Below are 21,710 nucleotides of genomic sequence, written 5' to 3'. Positions count from 1 at the left end.
CCTCTAACTGAACAACACAACTTGACCTGGGAGCATTAAGCCTGTGGGTGCACGGTGGAGAAAAAGGCACAGACGTGGGAATGGGTTAAATGAGCACAGGAAAGATGTTGGGTGCATCTCTCAGGTTGCTTCACTGCCTTGCCCCACTGGGGAGCTGAGTGCTGGTTGTGCTCCCCAGGCAGGAGACAGCCTGCAAGCAGCGAGAGCTTGTGCCCCTCTGCCAAAAAAATCCCACGGGGATGTGACCAGGGGAGGTTGCTCCAGGCTGCCCACGAAGGGAGCCGTTACCTCCTTCAAACAGGGAGGTGAAGGAGGAGAGAAACAAGCTGGATGAAAGCGGGGACTTTGCCAGCGCTGCCTTCTATTTATGATTTCACAAGGTCAACAATAATCCCCACAGCTACAAGCACATAAAAATTGATTCTTTCTTGAAAAGATTGATGGATTCTTGGTCAGGCCATTCTCTCTGATCTTGCTGCCCTCTGGACATTGCAGAAATTTATGAAGATGCTGCGCGTTCCCCTGCAGAGGACTAAATAGCTTCTCGAAAAGAGAGCAAATGCTTTCAGTTCAGACCTCGGGTCCTGGGCTGCTGCTGTAAATAAGAGCAAGGCTTCCTCCCCATGCAGCGAGTGAGCTGTGGGGCTTTTGTACCAAAGGTGAGCAGTCTTTGCTTTGCAGCCTGCTTGGCATGGGCCAGAGGTTGTGCCCTGCTCCATTTCTCCCCTGGGTGATGCCGGGGGACTGCTGATCCCAGCAGGGGACGTCACCTCCTGGCTTCTCCTCGCTGCTGCCCTGCTGGTGAGCTGCATGGACCCCTCAGGCCAAATTCTCCTTTGGTTTGTCCTGCACAGGTGCTTTCAGAGCAGAGAAGCAGGGACGAATGTTTCTGGAGTCTCCAGCTGCTCACCAGCGCTTCACAAACAAGATCATCCCGTGGGCCCGCGTGTCAGCTGGAAGCCTCCTTCAATCTGTGTATTAAAAATAACCAGCTTTAAAGCCACAGTGTTCGAAACCGCTTTGTTTTCCACAAGTGGCAGGAAGCTACCAAACAAAGCCCACTTATTTTTCACAGCTCCATCCCCACAGTTATTAAATCCTCGGCGCTATTGAATCCTGGAGAAGTTTGTGGGGCTGCGCGCAAGCAGCGCTCGCAAGCCATAATATCCCTGTGAGTAGTGTGTGCTCTTTGTGTCTCCTTCCTGGTTAAAAAGCAGCTTAGGTGTGCTCAGAAGGCATTTCTTTGAGTTCAGCTGCATATCTTCATCACAGTGAGCGTGTTATGTGAAATGCTGCCGTACAAAGGGCGATGCAGAACGGCGGGTTTGGGAGGTGAGGGGAGGGATGGTGGAGATGTGCCAGGAGAATCGATGCAGGGCTTTTTTTTTTTTTTAACAGCTATGCATGTGTATTGAACAAAGCCCTTTAAAAGACTTTCAGAAAGCAGTGGGCTCCCTCTTGTAATGTGCTGGGGTTTATCACAAGACGAGGATGTGTGGAATTGCTGAGGGCTGGGCGTAGAGAGCGCTCAGCATTCATCCTCGTGGCGTTTCTCCGAATTGCAGTGCGAGGGTTTGGCTCCTCAAAGAGACAAAGCTGCTGCTGGTGCCACTCACAGCCTGGGGAAGGTCCTGCACACCCAGCCCTGCTGCCCAGCTGTGCAGGGTTCCCTAAATCATGGTGTTTGTGCTGCCCTCAGGCATCCCTTGCATTGTGGCTAGAGGAATGTGTCCTACCTGCCCGGCAATGGGCTCAGCTGGCAGCAGGGGATGGGTGGGAAGAGGAGCCCACTTTCGGCACAGAAAGGAGCAGAGCAGCTCGAGAGGAGCAAGGTGAGAAATGAGGGAGCCTGGGCACAGGTGGCTGTGGTCTTTGTGTTTGGAGGTCAGGGTGGGAAACACTAATGCTGTGTTGATGTAGGTGTTGGAGCGGTGCTGCTTGGCACGGGGTGCCACGATGTCCCCAGCAGGCTGTCCTGCAGCAAGGGTCATCCTCTCCTGTCCCCAGGGACCCCACACGTGGGTGAAGGGGAGGCAGTTGTCTATCCCTTCCTCAACCCAAATTTCAGCCACTTGAAGCAGCACTGAGCTTTTTCCAGAAGGTCCTTGGAGCAGCGCTCACTCCGCAGCTGGTACCCGTATGGTTCCTCCAAGGACGGTGCCTTCACTCGTTTTCAAGCTCTGCAGGGCTGCAGAGTGTGGACACATCCCCATAGGTGCTGTGCTGCCCTGGGCACGGTGCTCAGCCCTTGGCATCCTGCCCCAGAGCCAGGCTGGACCAGCAGACGAGCTCCTTCCCGGCTGCCTTCATCCCCTGGTAGCCGTCCCGCTGCGCCTCTGCTCGTACAAAACAAAATCCTGCACAGATCCTTCAGAACAAAGCTGCTTCCCAGAGGGATTTTGATCAATGTCACACCCAGGCTGGTGATGTCTGCTCTGGATCCTGGTGTATCCCAGCACCCAAAATCCCACATTTCCATCTGCTGTCCGGGAGAGGTTCTTGCAGCAGTGGGCAGAGGTGGCGAAAGCTGCTCCATGCTCCCTGCCAGCCTTCAAACTGGCTCTTGGTCGCCGTTTAACCTCCTCCTCCTCCTTCCTATGGGTGGGTAAACAGAAAAGCTATTTTCTCCTTCACCTCCAGCCCTGGCTCCCTGCTCTGCGGCTGCCAGATGGCTGCGAGTGAAGGCTTCTGTGCCCGGCTCTCCTGCCAGCATGTCACGACCACTTGGCTGCGTACGGAGGAGATGCTGCTTCCATCCATCTCGAGTGCTTTGTACCGTCTGCAGCAGGAGCCCGCGGCTCGAGGTGCTGCCTGAGCAGGCTGTGTCCTTTGTCATCTGAAAATTAAAAGAAGAAAAAAGTGCCAAATCAAAGGCAACAAGGGTGTGTAAATGTGCTGCCCTCGTGCCATGAAGCCGGGGTGCCGCTCTGCAGCAGGGCTCTCTTTACCTTCCCCTTCACTTTTTCATGTTCCTTGGCCAGTGTTGAGAGCAGCCTGGCAGTTTTGAGCATTGGTTTTTCTCCTGGCTTTTTTTTTTCCAACAGCCGGAGCCCAGCTCTTGCTCTGCAAGCAGCAGAGGAGCTGGTTCGGTGCCATGGAGGGGTTAAAGGACATGTCCATGCTGATGTCCCAGCTTTAAGGAAAGCCAGGGATGCTACAGGAGGTATCTCTGGCTGTACACATGGTGATGGCTGGGACAACCCACAGGAGGTTAAATCCACATCCTAGCGTCTGCTCTGTTTTGGCGTTGCACATCCAGGAGCTGCACCAACGCTTCCTCCTTGCGGCCCCCATCAGGGCTTGGCACAGAGGCAGAGCCTGGTTTCAGCACCGCCGATCCCCTGAGATTTGTTTCTCATTGCTCAGCATAGAGGAAGAGGCCAGAAGGGGCCTGGGATGGACCCATCACGGGTGGGAAACCAAAACTCTGCTGGTGTCACAAGCAAAAGCTGAATCCGCTCCGCTGATTTCCCAGGTGAGACCTCTGCCAACATTTAAGAGGGATAAACGAGGTGACCTGGATAATTACGGGCCTGTCAGCTCTGCTTCGATCCCGCGCAGGCTGATCGAGTGGCTGACGTGGGAATTGATTAATAAAGAATTAAAAGCGAGTAACATCAGTAAATGAAAGTAACGGTGCTAATGTCTATCAACAGGTGTAGAGACGGTTGGCTTTGCAAAAGCAGCTCTTTGGTACAAAGCTGGCTGGGTTGGAGGGAGCGGGTGTTTGCGTACCCCTGGTTTTGGCCATGTCCCACCGCCCGTGGGGCTCTGTTGGCTCGGTCCAAGCCCAAAGTGGAGAGCAGCACCAGGAAAGCCAGGTGCTGTGTGTCTGGGCATCGGCAAACAGCAGGCAGGTGTCTGTGCCCCGTCCATCCCATCACTGCATGGCCCCCGGCTCCTTCTGGGCTCCTCCCAGCCGGCGAGGGGTGTCAGCATCCACGCAGGATCCGTCCCCGAGCTGGCTGCGGCGCTCGCCTCTTTTTTCCAGTTGCCATAGGAACAGACGAAGGCCTCTAAAGCATCGCGGTGGGGTGCACGTCTAGGTCATGCTGTGGAGCAGGCAACCATTTTATAGTGATAATAAATTCAGGGAATTGGGAATTTGGCCGAAGTAGCACGCAAGAAAAGGACTTGAAAAGGCAGAATGGAGATAAATGAACAAAAATAATTCCATGACAAATGGCCATACTCTGCGCCAGACCTAAATGAAATCCTTCGCCGGAGTTCAGGCAAGAGGGTATGGGAACACAGATTGTAAGGGATGATCTGTCCTCGGAGCATGAGGACAGAAAGGCAAAGGCAGCACCTTAAAGTGTTTAGGGACTATTGGATTTCAAAAACCTTCATTATCTCCAGTCCCCACTGCCTGGATGCGAATTGCTGCTGGCCAAGGATTTACCATCCCTGCGTCTGCGTGACAGGAGCAGGAGAGGCACCAAATCCTCGGAGAGGAGAGCTGGCCGAGCAGAGCTGGCCATTTGGAGGTCACTGAAAATCTTCTGGAAATGTGTGGACACGGAGGAGCTGCTGGGCTGGAGCAGCCACGGGGAGATCTGCGGATCCACTCCGGCATGGAGACCCTGAAGATCTCCTATAGCAACACAGGGATGGGGGGCTGGGCGCTTCCCCTGGATTTTGGGGAGCTTCTGGGTGGGCTGGTGTCAGCAGAAGGCTGATTTCAGGATCACTTGTCGCTGTGCTCATGTTCTCCTGCTGCGTGGTGTGAAGATCTGCTGCTCCAGCAGCTGAGGACACCGAGCCTGCTCAGGATCCCCTCCTGAACGTGGGTGAATTTATTTCATTTACTGCACAACCTATGCGCCGTGCAACGTCTTTCCTGCTCCTTTTCCTGTGCCTGGTGAAGGAAAAACAAACTCTTGGCCAAAATCCTCTCTGTCACCCGCCCAGAGCCTGTCCCCACGGTGTCTGCCCACCGGTGCCACGCGTGGAGTTCCTCCAAGAGTTTGCCAGCAGGAAAACACGTGGGAGATGGTGGCGGGTCCCGAGCTGGCATCCCTCGCTGCAGTGTCCTCATGTGCCCTACTGCCTTTGAGGGGGGTGAAAAGGGGGCGAAACCAGACAGATTGGGCAACCTCTGTGTTTTCCCAGCCCTGGGAGCGCTAACGAAGGCAGCCAGGCTGTGGATGCGTGCGGGCGAGCTGCTGTCACGGCGCAGCGAGCTTAACGAAGCCTGCGCGGACGCCTCCCTCCTGAGCCCCTGCTCTGTCCTTCCCCTAATTGCGCTGGGGTTTGAAACGCGACTTAAATCGCCGTGTCCTGTTGGCTTTGAGAAGCAGAATTTCTCATGCTGATTTAATCACCTCATTATGTCAAACAAGTTAGAGTTATTTTGAGGCTGGCTAATAGGTGCCAATTTATACCCCTTGGCAGCGCGGGGCTGTGCTCAACCCTACCACTTGTTTGTTGGCGAGACAAAGAAAGCCTGGAGCTGGCTGCTTTCTAGGGTAGACAGAGCTCACCCGGGACCTGGGGCATCTGTTGCTGGTGCTTTGCAACCCCTCTTCTTGCCACGGACTTTTTTTTTTTTTTTTTCCCCGATTGCTCCTTGTTTGGTTTAATGAGGTGGTGGTAGGAACTCAGAAATTACTGAGCTGGGACGTGGCCAGAGCTGGAGAGGGGCACTGAAATGAGGCACCACGCACGGCATGGCAGCTATCCTGTGTGGGCTCGGAGCATCTCCTCTCCCTGGGGATGGAGAGGGGATGAAGGCCAGCAGCATTTGATGAGGAGTAAGAAGGGGCTGGCTTGCAGGAGGCTGGGGTTGTCTCCTTGCTGGTTTGTGCAATGTCCTTTGGGCTGTGCCAGCTTCTAAAGCTCTGGGTTCACAGAAAAGCAGGATTTCATCCCAGCATCATTGGTTTTGCACATTTCCTTCCCGAGACCCCACTCTGCAGCCTGCTGAGGTCTGGGGGTTTGAGCCTGCTCCTTTTCCATTGCCTCCCTGCTTCCTCCCAGCCGGCTCAGCTTTGGGTATTTTGCTCTACCAACAAACTGGGGAGGGCAAACGAGGCAAGCCCCCGGGTGGGCTGCTTCCCTCCCCAGCCCCGCTGCAGCCCTAGGGAAGTTACAAAGAGCCAAGACTTGTCAGGGTGATAAATCTTGAGCTAATTCCTCCCTTGGGGCTTCCCTCTGTGGGAGCTGCAGACCCTCGAGCATCATCCTGCTCCATCCAAAATGACATTTGCTGGAGGCAGCTCAAGAGCTGGAGGAAGAGCCGGAGGCTGCTGGTGCTGAGGGCTGGCTCCTGGCACGCACGGTGCAGCACAGACTCATCCACAGCCTGAGCTGATCCTTTTTTTTTTTTTTTTTTTTTTCCCCCACTATGAAGGTCTGAACTGGAAGGAGATGCTCTGATGTTTGCTGCCCATCCTGGGGATGTGTTGGAATCCAAGGGTGGAGAATTCCAGGCGAGGCAGCTCTGCTGGCTGTGGGGGACCAGGGCAGGATGCGCCCCTTCCTCAGGTGTCAGATGAAAGCAGGGGCAGCCAGACCTGCTGCCCACAGGCTGGTGCTCCCCTCCTGCAGCCAGCCTGGCCAGAGGAAGGCAGATGTTGCTCGCAGAGGCCATCACTGAACAGTTTGGGTTGGAAGGGACCTTATAAAACACCTGGTTCCGACCCCCTGCCATGGGCAGAGATGCCACCCACCAGAGCAGGTTGCCCAAGGTGTTTTTAAATGAAGATTGTTTTAGGATTGCTCTCCAACAAGGGCTCAGATAGAGACCCAGAGCTGCTGACAGCTCCTCTGACCCCACAAATGGACAGACCAGGTTGCTGCCAGCCAGGGGATGTTTCCTGCCGCTGGCACCCAAGCCGTTTCCTTGGGATGGGGATGGGGATGGGGAAGGGGAAGGGATCTGTTTGCTCTGCTCCAGGTTTTGCTTTGTTCTTGAAAGCCTCTCCAGCTGCACAGAAAGCCTGCTGCTATTTTGAGGTCCCTCTCCTTCGCCGTCATCCCCAGAGGCTTCTAGCTGAGCAGCAGAATAGAAAACGACAGATTATTGCTGCATCTTGCCGAGCCTCTCTCCTCCACATAAAAGAAAGAGGGTCGATTTTGCTCAGGAGCGGGGCTGCATGTTTTGGAAGAGTCAGGGCAGGAGATGCCAGGAAGGAATCACGATTTTCCTACCCCGGCATCTTCCCAGGATGCTGCCCTTAGCCAGGGGAAAGCTGTAGGGCTGTGCCCCTGCCCTTCCTCTGAGCTGCCCCAGGTCCTGCCAAAATCCCAAATGGGTTTTTGGGCACTGCAGGTGCTTCCTACCGAATCCCAAAAGTCTGAGTGTCCTGGAGGGCAACGTGAGGGACTACGAGCACTGGGTGTAGATGGGGAAACCCTCCCTGTCCCCCTGGAGTCGGGGACTGGTGCTGGTGCTGCTGCGGGGCTGAGCAAGCCCTGAGCACCCCAGGCTCTGCCCAGCACCCTGAAAGCGAAGGCAGCAGCAAGGGGGCTCCCATCCCCTGCCCCTATTCCCATGACGGGCTGATGGATGGGAAGCAGCTGCCCCTTTTCCCACATTCATCTTGTAGGATGCCTACTGGGAGCATCCCGTGGGTGCTTCCCTACAGACGAGGCGTGATCCTGCCCTTTGGATGTGATGGGAGCCGTGGAGAGGGGACGCATTTGGTGGCTTCCCAGGGCAGGTGCTGCCACACGCCACGGCCACGTGTCCCCCAGCCCAAACCCACCCCGGGGGGAAAGGGTTTTAATCACGGTTTAAGTCAGTAAACCAGAAAGCCTGATTTAAATGATCACTTTCAATCTTGTTTCTCATTTGTACAATTTAATTATTTCCCGAACGCAATTCCTCTCGGTTGGCAACCATTAATCTGCAGTTTTCCTTCTTTTACACAACGTTTGGCAACACTTTTTTTTTTTAGCTAAACAGAGAAAACTATGTTTGCAAGTTTACTTAAGCAATTATCTGGCTTAATGTATATTTACGGGGATTCTTCATTTTTACTTTTTATGGTGTTATAATATAGGGAATGATGCATCGCGTTTTTATGAGCTGATTATTAATTTTGGACTCACAACTTGCGTCATGGCCTATTTGGATGGAAATCGGTTTTCAATTTAAAACACCTAAAAACCAGCATCAAAAATGTTTTTTATTAGTTAAATAAAACCATTTAAAATGTGCTAGCTATCGACAAAAATATAAGCTTATCTGAGCACGCATTTAAAGCTGATTCCCTAAACAAGATAAGTGCTATCTGCAACGAGGGAGCCGAGCTCTTTGTTCTGAATTTTCATATTCTGGATGGTTTCAAAATTAATGTATTACTTTGGTTTTACTTGCAGGTGGAAAAGGGAAAATGAGGTTTTCCATTTTATTCTCATCCCTAATTCCAGTGGCTTGGTTGGTGGGACTAAATCAGTGGGGAGTGTGGATGCAGAGTTGTTTTGTTGGTGGTTTTGGGGGCAGTGGTGCTGGCTGGGGCTGGCTGACGGCACCGCAACGCTCCTGGTGCTGAGCTGGAGCCTCCCAGCACCTCCCAGGTTTTGGCTTCTTCGCCGTGCCAACAGCCAGCACGTGCTGCTCGGTGTCTTTATGCAAGTCCCTTAAATGCCAGTGGTTTAAGTGGCAGCATGACATTTCTCGGTGTTTTTCAGGGAAGTGGGTAACCAGAAAATGGGCTGGGACTGGGAAGGATGTGCTGTGTGGGGACAGGGACCCACTCTGACGGGCATGTCCCCATTTGGGCAGCAGCAGCGGGTGTCACCGAGCTGCCTGGATGTGACCATGGACACGTGCAGGGCTGCCTGCCTCCCCAGGCACCAAATCCCTTCCCAGTGCACCGCCCTGCAAAACCAGGGGGCAAACACACAATCCCTTCCCTGGGCAGCCCTGGCAGAAGTAAAAGAAGCTGTGGCACCCAGCTGAGCTGTTTTGCAGCAAAATACCCCATTTCCAGGGACGGTCCTGGTGGAGAAACCCCTGGAAAGCTGCGTTTTGAGCAAAAGTGCCCTTTGTTTTGCCCGGAGCTGCAGCTGATGCTCCACTGCAGCCCCACTGGCTTTTCCCCTTGTGCACAAACCCAATATTACAGAGCAAGAGCTACAGCTGGTGGGCAGGCAGGCAGCTCTCCATCCCATAATCTCTCCCGACACCGAAATTATTATTATTTGCCTTGCCACGGCATCGAGTCCGGTCCATAACTTGTCTCTCTCCTTCCTAGCAAGGGTAATTTTTTCCTATTTGCAGGTCCTGTCTGACAGTAATTGGCCGCCGCTGCCTGGCTGCTGTTTTCGCTTTAACAATACCGCACCGAATAAATGGCCCCGTGTTGCTATCAGCAGCTTTCTGCACCCGGCGTGGGTTATTTTATCTCGTGGAAAGGAATTCTGCAGATGGCACAAAAAGCCGGACAGCGCTGCCCTACCAAAACCAGGGAATTATTAGCACCGAGCTAATGAAAACCTGCTGTCGGTGGGGAAGCTCTCAGCCTTTTGGAGAGCTCGGGCAGGTCTGTAGATTCCCTCCCAAAAGGCAGCAGAGCTGAGGAATTATTTGGCATTTCCAGGGTCTGCAGCTCCTCTGAGCACAGCGACCAAGGACCTGCACCGGTCCCCGTCTCATCCCGAGGCCGTCTGGGGAGCATCCTATGGGGCTGGGCAGAGATGCACCACCTGCCTTCATCCCTGAGCATCACTCAAAAAAACAAAAATAAAAAGGGAGAAAAAAAAAAAAATAATAAACCATTAAAAAAAAAATGCACCCAAATCCTTCACTCCGGCGCTTTCACGTCTCCAGCAATTGGCAACAGTTTAACGTGTATATATCACTAACACAGTTTTATGAGCTCCGGTCCCACTGGCATCATTTTTTTTAAAACCCTTTTCCAGTGTAATTGCTGTTTGTTTTGTCATTTCTCAGTGGACAATTACAGTTCAAAAACAAGAGAGCCTTTGAAGATCGCGAGCAGAGTCTGCGAGCTTCATTAACACGCTTTTAATACGCTGTGGAAACGCACTTGAACTTACCTGCCTGAGGCCTCAGACAGAAAAATCTGGCTTTGCAAAGCACCGATTATTTGATCTATTTAAAATACTTCCAGTATTAGCCTGGTCTCCTGGATACATTTCAACGTCAGCAGTTTGGGAGGCTGAAATAGCTCCTCTAGGTCATTCAAAAGAAAAAAGAAAAAGAAAAATCTTCTGCCATTCTCTAATTCCTAGGAACTGAAGCCTCGGCGTGGTGAATACCACTACTGTGAATGGCACGTGGCCTCTTTCTGACACCTTCTTGTGACCAGTTTTGGGAATAAAGCAATAGGAAGAATAGAAAGAGGTTTGGGTTCATGGCGCTTCCCCAGACGAGCAGGCAAGGCGCACCACCGAGCCTCTCAGGCACTTTGCAGACACTGAATTTGGTGTGACAAGTAAGAGGAGGTGTTTAAGGAAAAGGAAAAGGAAAAAAAAAAAAAAAGAAAAAGAGGTTTCCTGGATAGTTCAATTTCCTATTCCTAGTGTAGGAGAGAGTTTGTAGGAGAGTTTCCACCTGGGGGTGGAAACGTCTCCTCTCCTTTGCATTTGGTGGCTGGGTAGGGGCTGGCCAGGGGATGCCCACGGGCTGCAGCTGAGCAGCTCACGGGGGAAGCCCAGCTGTGAGTGATCCCCAAACCATTCCTCCCGTTTGCTTTTCATTTCGTTACCTTCCTTAAGCCCCGACTGACCCAGAGCAGGTCCCCGGCAATGCAGGCTCACCGGCGGCTGGCTGCGTGCACCTGGGGCTGCTCTGAATACACAACACGGGGCCAAGGGGAGCAGCCATGGGGCTGGGGGCTCTCAGCACCAGCCCTGGGGTGCTCCGATGCTGCTGAGCAGAATCAGGTCCCTCCTGGCAGAGCTGAGCAGCACGACCACTAAGAGGGACAATAGTTCTCTGTTTCTATCACTTATTAGGACAAAAATGTGCGCCCGAGGCATAGTTAGGTGGTTTATTGCTCATCAGCTCTTCTTAAGTCCATCATTAGTGAATAAATGTGTTTGCTGACAGCAGCTGGGGCTGCTGCAAGAGCCGGGCTGGGAAGCACCCGCAGGTACCCGGCCTCTGCCTCATCCTGTCCGGCTGTGTCCTGTCCTGCTTGTCCCATCCCTCCTCCTGCTGTGTGGCATCTGCTGATCCCATCCTGCTGATCCCATCCCACTGCAGCCCTTCCTGCTTTAATCCACCCCCCTGCATCCTATCCCACTGTTCCTATCCTGTTAATCACATCCTGCTGCATCCTGTCCCCCCCATCCCATCCCATCCCATCCCATCCCATCCCATCCCATCCCATCCCATCCCATCCCATCCCATCCCATCCCATCCCCCTGTCCACGCTGCCTGGGTGTTCCGGAGCTCAGAGGGAGCAGAGGTGCCCGGGGCTGGAGCAGGGCAGGCAGCAGCACCTCCCCAGGGTGCCGGGCTGTCTTGTTTTCCATTTCTGCAGGCAGAGCTGTTGAAAAATGCAGGAGATGCCCCAGGCAACCTGAACTCTGCATCAACAGTTTTAGCCCTGAGTTTCCCACTTGTTGTTGCTGTTTTCTTTAGCAGAGAAGAGATGTGCTTTTGGAGAGTAAATCTCCAGCAGAGATCGCACAGCTCTGCAAGCAGAGGAGCTGCCTCGGCGCTTTGGGTGCTTTGCCCTAGATTTTACAGCATTAATGTCCCACAGCCGCAGTGATTCCCCCAAAACCTTTCTCGAGGACAGGGCTTGGAAGCCGTTGAGCCCTGTGGTGTGGGCACTTGCTTTGGGCAATTTTTGTTGGGGTTTGGGCAGGGTTCAAGAGTGTGCAGCTCCTCCAGGGCTTGGTGGCAGGATGGATTTCTGAAAAGGCAGCAGGGGCTGTGCCTGTGTCAAACAAGTGCCTATTGCTTTTGTAAAACCATTTGTAGGAGGGGGAGATGACCATAACTTGGGAACCTTTTGTTCTAGCAACTCCAGACGTGGTCCCCAACATCATCCACCACTCCGCTGAGATCTAGAAAATGTCAGGATGCACTAAATACTCTAACAATGAGGTTTAAAGTAGAAAAATAAAAATAAAAAAATACAAAATAAAATGCCACAACCCTGTTCATGTTGTCACGCTGACCTCCAGCCCCCATGGGGTACTCAGAAGGCAAAAATTATTTGTAATAATGCTGCAGGCATGGCTCTGGACCTCTGTCCCAAGGCAAAGGGCTTTTCCCAAAGAAAATAAGACCTTTTTTTTCCTGCTGTGCCAACAGGGGCAATGCCCTGGAGCAGGGAGGGGTTTGTCCATGACCCCAGAGCAGTGGGGAGGAGCAGGGGGATGATGCACCCAGGACAACCTGGGAAAAGGGGGGTGCAGCAGCCTGCTGCTGTTCAGCCACCCTTTTAAACCTAAAAACGCCTCCTCCAGCCAGCCTGGTGAGGCTCAGGAGACTGTGTCTAACAGGGAGGCAAGCAGCCCTGGAATTATGGCGCAGTAATTGCTTGGTACTTAAAGTCCAGGTCTAGAAGATCTCCAAGTAATAACTCATCGGAAAGATATTGAGCTCTCATCACAAAGAGGAAATATGGTCTCTAAACAGGCAGCTAATGGCATGCCATTTATCTGATGGCAAATCAGCCACGTTCATTACTCTCTGCAGCACAGCCAGAAAGAGAAATACGGAATTAGCTGAGCCGGAGGAGAGCGGGAAGGAGGGAAAGATGCGTTTCCTTACGGCGCTTCTCCAAGGGCATCTCCTGGAACCTGTGCCAAGGGTGATGGCAGAGCGCTCCCTGAGCCCGAGAACACAGCTGGGGATGGCGAGGAGCAGGACAAGGGGTGCAGCTGGGGGCTCCAAGGGCTGGGAGGTGCTGGTGGGTGCCCCCTGCCCAGCTCTTCTCTGCCCCGAGACCCCAGGGGCTGAGGTGAGGGCTGCAGCTGCGAGCACCCGGGGAGCTGCCAGTGGCTGGGGAAGCCTCTTGGCGAGCATCTTCCTGCCCACGGGCAACAGAAACGCACTCCAGTACAATTTTCACACCATTCAGAGCTCTTCCTGAGAAAATCCCTAGCATTATTCAAGGAAACGCTAGGACTGGGGGAATTTTTATTGTTTTTGTTCCCCTCTGCCAGAAGTGCAGCTCTGGGAGCGAACAAAGACCAGATAGGCTTTTATCCGTTTCCAGCCCCTGCCAGTCGCCGTACCGAGGCTTTGAACGCCTTAGCGCTTCCTCTGCTTTATAGCTTCCTTCCACCCCACTTCTTCTGCTCTCTTCCAGGTATTTCTGGCAGAGGAAATGCCTTTCTGGCTGCCCCGGGCTGTGTCTAGGAGATGGGCAGCGCTGTCCAGCCCATGGGGTGCCCGCCTGGGTTGGGTTTGCAGCGATGCCAGGCTGAGCACCCCCAGCCACGGGGATGTGACCCCACATCTGTCATCCTTGATATAAACCTAAACCCCATCTCCTCCCTGCGTTTTGTAGGATCTGTGCTTTTCCCCTGCAGTCCTGAGTCAGACAGAAACATCAGAAGCAGACGGGGAGGAGGGGGCACCTGCAAAACATCCCAAAACCATCCATGGGGACAGACAGACAGCGGACACGTCCCCTTTTGCCTCGGGGTGACGCTCGGGGCTTGAGCAGAGCTGAGCTCACCGGGATGGTTGGGAACAATCCCTGCTCGTGCCACCAGCCCCTGCTCCCCCCACTCACGTAGCCCCCAGTGCAGCAGCCTCCCCAGGGCTTCGCAGCGCACCCGGGCCGTGCGCACCGAAAGGAAAAAAGCCTCGCTAATTATAGTTTGCATTTCTGTGCGCAGGAGAGCGAGGGCTTTCATGGAGAGAGGCTCCTTCATCAATTAATAATCCTTCGTCTCAGAGTTTCGGAGGAAGATGGGGAGAAAGTGGCAGAGGTTTTAATGCTTAATGTGCCTTTTCTAGGGAAACAGGGGCACGCGGTGGCCTTGGTGAGCGTGGCTGAGGCTGCTGTTGGTTTTGCCTCCTGTTTTCTGCTGGCCAAGGGGAAGTTACGAAGCCCTGAAATAACCTTGCTTTTTTTTTGGGGGGGGCTGCTTCAAAGAGCAGGGTTTCCTTTGAGCATTACTAAGAACGATCTAGAAACGATGCGCGATTATTTCCTCTTAGTCACCTACAGACTGCACCAGCCATCGCTCCGTGCTGGCCACCAGTCAAATATTTGTCACTTAATGGGACTCGAGATACAGCCACAGTCCTAAGCCACCACCATCGGGACCAGAACCAGTCCTCAGGACATCCCCACCTGGTCACAGAGGTGGGAACCCCTCCACCAGCTGACATTTGGGGCTGCCAAGGAGCCCCCCCGAGGCTTCAGCATCCCCCAGCAGAGCCCCCCCAGCTGTCACCCCCAGCTGAGCACCCCGCGGGGTGCCCAGCCTGGCGCTCATGCCATGCACACGCTGGGAACAGTCATTTGCGAAGTGTGTGCCAAGCCAGGAGCATCACGGATAAATCACTCATAACTGGAAGGCAGTAATAACAGGAGCCTCGGGGGAAATTTGCGCTGCTGAATAACGGATTCTTCTTCTTTTTTTTTTTTTTTTTTTTCTTCTTTTTCACTTGAAGTCACTTAACGAACCCTCATGCTGAAATCTTCAGAAAGACTCACCTTAGGGGGTATTGGAAAATATTGATAAATAGCACTTGGCACTTCTGAGGCTCTCAGCAAGTGGCACAAACACTGCTGCAGCACTCAGCCTGGATGCCTCCACGTTTCACTTCCCGTGGATCTCCCTGCCCGTGAGGAGCAGGCACAGACCGGAGGGATGCTGGCATCCCCCTGCACCCCTCACCACAGCCAGATCCCGGGGAAGGCACGGGTATCTCAGCAAAACGATGCCTCCCATCCCAAACTCGCCCAAGAAGCAATATATCAGCTGTAAAGCAGCTTCCGCACTTTATTTGCTGGTAATTTACAGCCCACACTGTGAGCCAGTGTAATATTTGCAAGCAATTAAACAGAGGCTGACTCAACAACAGCTACCTCGGGTCAGATTCTCAAGTGTTCATCGTTCATAATTAAACCCGAGTTTTCGACAGCAGCGGGGCCCGGGGCTGCCGCGCCGCCTTCCTCTGCCCCAGCAGTGGCTTTGGAGCTGGGGGCGAAGGAGGAATTTTTGGAGGGGGGAAACATCCTCCAGGAGCAGGGTCAAGGCTGGGGGAGCCAGCTCCACCCCAGGGCTCTGCTCCTGCCCTCCCGCTAGGTACGGGCACTGTCAGGTCTCGTTAGTGTCCGCTCTGCCCAGGAGAGGTGAGGAAAAAGGGTTTGACTCGGATGCACACCCCTTGCTTGGCTCAGATATAAATCCCTTGCCTGGCTCAGATGCACAGCCCTCTGTAAGACTCTCCCTGCACCAGGAGCTGCCGACCCTGCTGGGAACTGAGGTTGGGCTCTGGGTGCCTCAGGGAAACTGAGGCACGGCACTGATGGGGCTGATTGGCAGCACCGAGCAGAGCCCGGGGCTGTCTCCACACCATCCCAGGGTGTCACCCAATTTGGGTCTCTGCCAAACCCCCTCCAGCAGAGCACCCCCTGCCCATTGCACCCCCCTGATCTGTTTTTCAAACAGCCAAACACCCAAACAGCCCTGTTTGTACCCCTGCTGCTTACCCTCTGGGTTAGCAGTGTTTAGGAAAACGAGCTATTTACCACCTGCTTGATCCCACCGCCACTGGAAACAGCCCAGCAATGCCCTGGGTAGTGGGGAAGGCTGGAAAGGGAAGAAAGGGATGGGGACAGCACTGGGGTGACAGCTCTCCCCGCACAGGTGGGCAGCTGGGGGTTAATGGGGCTCAGGTGCTATAAAGGGGAGGGCTGGGGAGCAGCAGGGTTTGACATCTCCTGTGATGGTGCTGGGGAGGCAGAGCCAGGAGCTGCTCAGGGGCTTCCTCCTGGCCCTGCTCCGTGATGCTGAGCTGCCGGGGACTGTGGTCTGCAGCCACCGGTGTCCCCTGGCACCCAGAGGTACTGGTGGCACACGTTTCCTGCTGTCCCTGGGTACGTAGCCAGAGGCACCAGGGGTTGTGCCTGCTTCTTGGCTCTGGCTGAAAGCTGCTTCTTTCTTTTCAGCTGCTGAAATTGTCTTTTAGGGGATTTTGGGACCCAGGGAGGATGCGGTGGCCAAACCCAGTTTGTTTGCTGGTTTGGTGGCCAGGCTGGGATGGGGCTGGCAGGTGCCAACGGTGCTCTCCCCCCCCCCTCAAGGAGATGCTCTTCTCTGCTGTCTGGTGGCCCTGTTGTGCACAGCTGCTGGGATTTGGGGATAGGTTTTGGGGTGGGAGGCTTGGATTTGGGGTTATGGGGAGGTGGGGTGGGACCTGCTGTTGTTCAGCAACAAGGTATGGGGCTGAGCTCTGCGGCTGGGTGCTTGGGGTGCTTTTGGTGGGGGCTGCAGCCCCAAAACAGATACAGCAGCTCTGCTGTTGCCCTCTTGAAAGCCCCAGATGCCCCCTCCTGCCCTGTGCATGGGAGGCAGCAAACACAGCCCGAAACAGAGCTGCATGGCTCTAGCTCCTGGCCCCTGCCATAAATAAAATAAAATATAAAGGCATTTCACAGCCAGGGATAAAGTGCTGCAGTCAGTCACAGCAGCTGGGCAGGGACTCTGTGGCCAACAAAGCTCCCTCAGGTGCCCAGTGCCACCCCTCGAGGTGACCTGGTGCCACCCCTCCTTGGGACCTCTGCTTCCCAAAGGGCCCCTGGGGCATGGCACCTTGCCCAGCACTTTCATGTGATTAAAGGAAGCCGCCGGGCTACGTACTAGCTGCTGAATTATCAGTTTTGCCATAAACCATTATTCATTATCTGTGTTTCGCTGGGTAACCTGGGCCCTGCTGGAGAAGCGCCGTTTCTTCCGCAGTCAGCTGTATTTTAATAAGTTGCGGTGTGGGTAAAATATCCCCAGAGAAAATTCAAGCATCGTTCCGTTTATCAGCCATGCAAAGTTCAGAATAAAAATATTCCAAGGTGAGGTAATGTAGTGTGACACTGTGCGAGTTAATTTATAAAAGAATTAACTGTGTTTAGAGCAGTTAGAGGAAGAAGTTGCCTCCTCCAGCCAGCGTTGGAGCGGCCCTAAAATGAAATGGACTGGCAGAGAAACATTTCTTCCTTTGAAATGGACTGGCAGAGAAACATTTCTTCCCTGCAAAAGGGTTTTGTGCACATTCAGGTGCTAAAAGTGCAATAAGTGGACCCAGAGCTGCGGTGGGATTGAAGCTCCCTGGGCAGGCCAGTGCAGGAAAATGCTGGTGATAGGAAAATGTCATCAGCTGGAGCACTGCCACACTGCCTGGAGTGCCTGTGAGCGTTAATTAAGCAGTGTTAATGAGGGCCCTGGGATGATAGAGGCCAGCCAACTCCTTCCCATGCTGTGCCAGCAGGTGCTGAGCAGCCCAGGGCCATGGGAGGGTTTCTCCAGCTGCAGCTTGCAGCGATTTGGCCACCACGAACATCCCTCGTGCCCTGGGGTCCCCAGGCACATCCCGGTGCTGTGAGCGCATCAGGATGGGGAATCCGAGTAGGAAAGGCACGGCACGAGCCTTCATAGCCCCTGCTTTGGGGCTCGGTGCTGCCCTGATCCCGTACACCTGAGCTGCCACCTGGCCGCCAACCCCTTCGCTGATGCCAAGAGGCCCTCCAGGGCTGGTGCTCAAATCAATATTTGCAAGCAATTCCTTCCCCTTATCTAGCAGCTTTAGGCCCCGCTGCAAAAGAAGTGAGGAGTCTATTTAGCAGCTATTTTTCAATATAATGATTTATAATGGATCAAGAAAATTAAACTGCTGGAGGAAGAGAGCGCGAGTTCGGGTGCTCCGATGGCCTAATGAAGTCCCATCAAAGTTCCCGTTTGTTGTCAGCTATTAATTCAGTCCCCGATTCAGTCTCCAAATTACTTTCCCTGGAACTGAATCTAAATATGAAAATCAATTAAGAAGGGAACTAGTAGCTACATCTGGGAGAGGGGAGAGGAGGGAGGTATGATGACGAATCACCCAGGTCCTCTCGAGCATGCAAATTAACATTTAGAGTGTATTTTGAGGAAGGGGAGCTTGGAAACGCTGCTTCACAGAAACCACTAGATCAATTTTCCAAGCCTGAGTGCTTGAGATTCTTCAAAGTTACTGAAGGCTCTGTCTTGGGATAAAAATATAAAAAAGACAAGAAATCAATGCTGATAATTAATTTAACACAATCTATTCGTTCTCTCTTCTTCCAGTCAATGCGAAGAGAAAATCATACAGTAGCTGAATTTTACATTTCCACCGAGATTGTGCTGGGACAAAATGAATAAGCGATCATAAATTACTTCAAAAGCTCGGCTGTGTTGTTGGGAGTGGGGCTTTTTAATTAACTGGAGGGATTTGTCACCACTTCCCCCGCTGCCCCTGCGAGGGGAAGCGATTGCCATCAGACGTGCCTGGGCAGCCCAGCCTTGGGCAGACGATGTGACTGCAGACCAGAATCTGGATGAGCTTGAAGCTGGAAAACGTCAGTGCCTGTTCCCCAGCTCCCCTTTTTAGGGTGATTGTTTAGTTTTTAGCACTGATTTTGCTGGGTACCTGGTTTAATGTGTGAATGAGGCAACTCATGTCCCAGCTGGGATCTTGCATGAGTCATGCAAAGAGGATCCGGGTAGGTTTTTATGTGGAATTCCCCAAAATTTTGGGCTTTGTGGGGTCTCTAGATGGTGCTGGGCTTGGGCCCTGCAGCGGGGCGAGCAGGCACGGGCAGCGCGCAGAGAGGAGCTGCCTTTAATTATTCAGAGCTCATCTTCCCTCCTGTTAAAAACAAATGGGAAGTGGATGGATTTGGGTAATGAATCCCCGGTAGGGTACTTAGGTTTAAAGCAAAACCTGTCCAGTTAAATGTATCCTGTGGAAATGGATTTGATTGCTCTCATCTTCCAACTTCAATGTGGTGGCGGTGTTAGCATACTGCCAGGCGCACGGTCTGTGCGGGGAATATAAAAGGTAGAAAATAAGAGAGAAAACTCATCCCACAAAGGGGGCGCCTCCCTTTGTGCCTCCAGCCCTGGGTCTGGGCTGGAAGGAGCAGCCATCCCGCTGTCCCCTCCTGGGGAGGGGAACAAGGCCCTGCTGGATTGTCAGGGCTACTCAGGGCAGAGCTTGCTGCCGGGAGCAAGAGGATCTATGTTTTATTTTTTTCTCCTAGGGCAAAATCCTTACAGTTCTTTTCGGTGCAGTTTAGGGATGCTGGATTGTGCCTCTGGGTCCTGGCTCGTTGGTTAACTCGATCGTATCCAGGAGCAGTTAATACATAATACCAAAACCTAAAGCAGCTGGAGCCAAGTGCAGAGGACACCACTTGAGAACATGCAGAACCTTCCGAAATCCCCTCCCAGCAGCCGTCGGAGCACTTTGTCATTTAGCTCAGCGCCGAGCAGCCGTCTGTCTGCCCTGTGCGCTCACACGCAGGTTTCCAAGAGGGAGAAAAAAAGGGGGAAAAAAAAAAAAAAAAACCTTTGTAAGGATCCCAGCAGCGGGGAGCTGCTGCCAGCAGAGCCAGACACTTGCACCATGCTGGAAACAAACGACGTGCTGGGCAGCCGAGCCTGCTCGCTATTGAAAAGGAGAAAAAATTCATCCGGCGCTTTAGAGTAACGGATGGCTTCTGGAACAGCGAGGGCAGCCGAGGAAGGATTGCATTTATTATCCCTGTCATGTCTTTTATTAGCAAAGTTATATCACTGGCATTATTCTTTCTGCTTTCTCATTGTTTTCCCGCAACAGCCGCCACCTTTCCCTTCACTGTGTGGTGCGGTGGGGCTGGGCCAAGAGTTACAGCTTTTGGGGATGTGTGGGTATGGCACGGGGTGCTAAAAAGGGATGGTGGGCACATTCAGTCCCCTCCATCCCCAGGCTATCCCAAGGATGGGCACGTGGCATGGCCATGCTGCTCCCTGCAGGGTGCAGACAGCGCTGAGGCATTGCCTAAGCTGTCTCCTTCAGGCCTCTGCCATCCCAGAACAACCAGTGCTCCCAGCTCAGCAGCAGCCTGGGATGCCTGGGCAGGCTCTCGTGCCCCTCTGATCCCCACCAAAGTGCTGCCAGCCCCCCCAGCTCCAGGGGCAGGTCCTGCAGCTGCACCCAGCCTGGCTCCTGGCAGAACTGGGCCTGGCACTGGCTTTTATTTCCCCTCTCCCCCTTTCATGAACAATCTCCTCGCAGATGAGGTTCCTGCGATGGATATTGGCCACAATCCCAGTAGGGCAGGCGATCACGTTCAATTATTTTATTAGATGTGGCTCATTGCTGGGACTGCAGCTCGGTGCTGTGCCCACTCCCAGGTCCGGAGCTGCCTCTGTCCCGTGGACGGGCTGGGCCACCTGGCAGCTGCTTAAAATGAAAGGATTGCTATTTTTTTCTATCTTAAATATGATACAAATCTTAAATATGATACAAATGGCGGTCCATATCCAGGATCTCCCCAGCCCTGATTCATCCATTTCTCCTGCAGCAAGCAGCCCAGGAGGCTAGGACAAAGCAAACTTGCTTTATTGCCACCCTCAAATAAGCCTGAGCATCCTCTGAGGCCCTGCTACCCCTGTCTCACAGCTGAGGAAGGGAAAAGCCCCGATGGAGCGTGCAATCAAAGCCGGGAAGGGAGCACACGTAGTCCTTAGCGCTGCCCAGAGGCGAGCAGCACAGAGGAGGAGAAGGCGGCGATGAACACCCCCCGTAACGGTGTAAGCGTTACATGCCAGGCAGCACGGCACCCTGCAAGCTGCAGCATTTAATCAAAAAGACACTGTCAGCCCAAATCGCATCAGCAGGAGAGGCACCCAGGCTCGGCATCGTGGTGGCAGCAGCAGCTGCGGAGAAGGTGCCAGACTCAGCTTGGCACTCAGGACCCGAAATGCTCCTGTTTCGAGGGCTCGTGGTGACAGCAAGCCCTGGGCACAGCCAGCTCTGCTTGCTCCTTGCAGCCTGGGCATGGACATGTGAAGGTTTTCCTGCTGGTGTTGTCTTGGCTCAAGTTTTGGCAGGTTGGTTCCTACTGATTTTTGGGGTCGGTGCTTAAGTGTTTCAACCAGGGGTGCTTGGAGTGAGGCAAGCCCTGGAGCCGGGCTGGGTCAGCTTGGTCAGCTTCCTTCTCATGCCACTGAAGGTGACACCTCTGGGACTTGTCCCCAGGTGGTGCTGTGGCGGGGGAAGAGTTATTTGCACGCAGAAAAGCTTCTAAAATGAGATGCAGAAAGCTTTGGCACAGCCATGGGATGCACCCCACAGGTGCAGGGAAGGAAGGATCCCTGCTAAAGCCCAGGGGGTGGCTGGTGACACTCCTGTCACAGCCCCTGGCTGGGACCCACAGCTCCCTGTCCCCAGGGTGACGGTGCCACCACTCCTGGCTGTTGCCCACAGCCCTCGCCCTGCCCTTCAGTGCCTCGCCCTTTCACTCCGCAAAGCTTCTCCCTTCTGGGGTCAAAATTGCTCATCCCTCCCCTGCCTGCTGGCTCTGTAAGAGGAAAATCGGCTGCTGGCTCAAGTGGCAAGTGCTAATGGAGCGAGAGGTTTTATTTGCCATCAGGGTCAGGCAGGGAGTGCTGCCTGTGCAGATCATTATCGGTGCATAAAGATGCCACGTGTGTCACCTCCCTGGCCAGCAAGGCTCCGCAGCTCCCTCCCGTTCTGCTCCCCTTTGAGCTCGTTGCTTTCTAGAGCTCCTGGGAATGGGAGGCATGGGAGGTGA

The 21,710-nt window shown here is 53.6% G+C and overlaps 1 long non-coding RNA gene across 1 annotated transcript; it reads left to right on the top strand.

The window, feature by feature from the left end:
• Positions 1-15,842: 15,842 nt before the first annotated feature.
• Positions 15,843-21,060, top strand: LOC119713119 (uncharacterized). The gene is made up of 3 exons (XR_011804105.1): positions 15,843-15,995; positions 18,217-18,632; positions 19,204-21,060. It is a non-coding gene; the product is annotated as an uncharacterized lncRNA (long non-coding RNA).
• The last annotated feature ends 650 nt before the right edge of the window (positions 21,061-21,710 follow it).

Source organism: Anas platyrhynchos, chromosome 19 (genome assembly GCF_047663525.1).
Source record: "Anas platyrhynchos isolate ZD024472 breed Pekin duck chromosome 19, IASCAAS_PekinDuck_T2T, whole genome shotgun sequence".
Taxonomy (NCBI): domain Eukaryota; kingdom Metazoa; phylum Chordata; class Aves; order Anseriformes; family Anatidae; genus Anas; species Anas platyrhynchos.
The sequence above is the reverse complement of the archived record's forward strand: the minus strand, read 5'-3'. Positions and strand labels throughout refer to the sequence as shown.